At 54.4% G+C, this 1,092-nt stretch overlaps 1 annotated feature.

The window, feature by feature from the left end:
* Positions 1-553: 553 nt before the first annotated feature.
* Positions 554-595: a sequence feature (A-rich).
* The last annotated feature ends 497 nt before the right edge of the window (positions 596-1,092 follow it).

Consider the following 1,092-nt stretch of genomic DNA (forward strand, 5'->3'; position numbering starts at 1 on the left):
GTGGTGGTGGTGATTGCAGAGTCTTTCAATGCGCACAGCAGCAAGTAGCGTTTCTTTCTTTTCTTCGTGTGTTTGCGGAAGAGAGAAAAGTGAGGTAAAACAAAATAAAAAAATGGAGTGGAAAAAAAAAGAATACAACGATGGGCACTGCCCGCACCCATAGTTGGCCATCACGCAAAGAACAGCCACAATCCATGACGAAGGCCGCACCGACGAACGCGTGGGCTGCACCATCACACACTCGCCGCCTCCCACAAGAGACGGCAGCCCCAAAGAAGGCGGCGGTGGCAGCGATTGTTGTGCGCAGCCATAAGAAACACCCACACCCACACGCACGGAGAGTCCGCAGTGTGGGACGCCTCCCGCAGAAATCAAACAACAAAACAAATTCATAAGCACCTCGCTTACCGTCTCCCCCGCCCAGCCCCTTCAAACCCTGCCAACGGCAACACGCAGTGCGCATACCGGCGGGACCTCCCATCACGGCCCCCACAAACTCCCCAACGCCCCCACTTCCCTCAGTGCACTGCAGCAGGAGTAAGGCGCAGCGTAAAAAAATAAAAATGAAAAAACAATAATAACAATACAAAACAAACGACGCATGCAGCACCGTTTCCTGCTGCCTCGTTACGCTTGCAAGGGAGGGCGACGCCAGCGCAGCCGTAGCCTCAGACTGCCCGGTCAGTGCGTGCGGCCCGAACAAGACGGAAGAGGCGCATGCGCCCAGGACGGCAACCCAACAAAAGAGAGGCGCCAACGGCGTTTGCTCGAGGCTCTCAGCGGCGCATGCAGCACCACCACCAATTGGAGCACAGCCGAACCAAAAACAATGGCACCCAAAAAAACAAAGAGAAAAACACCACGCCAAGGCACAAAAACAATCACAATAATTCGGTTTGCCCCTGACCTCTGGGCTGTGGTGGCCGCCGCATTTGCTTTCCCGCCTGTGAGCCCACTCAGCATGCAAAACTTACCCTCTCGCCCAAACTCTCTGTAGCAACAAACTGGGAACAGCGAGGAGATATCACCAATGGAATACTGCCAGCGTATACCCACAAGGCGCCATCATTCCCCACACAATTATTCTCGCAA

This window comes from Trypanosoma rangeli, assembly GCF_003719475.1.
Source record: "Trypanosoma rangeli strain AM80 chromosome Unknown Tra_15.4_contig_00651, whole genome shotgun sequence".
Classification (NCBI taxonomy): domain Eukaryota; phylum Euglenozoa; class Kinetoplastea; order Trypanosomatida; family Trypanosomatidae; genus Trypanosoma; species Trypanosoma rangeli.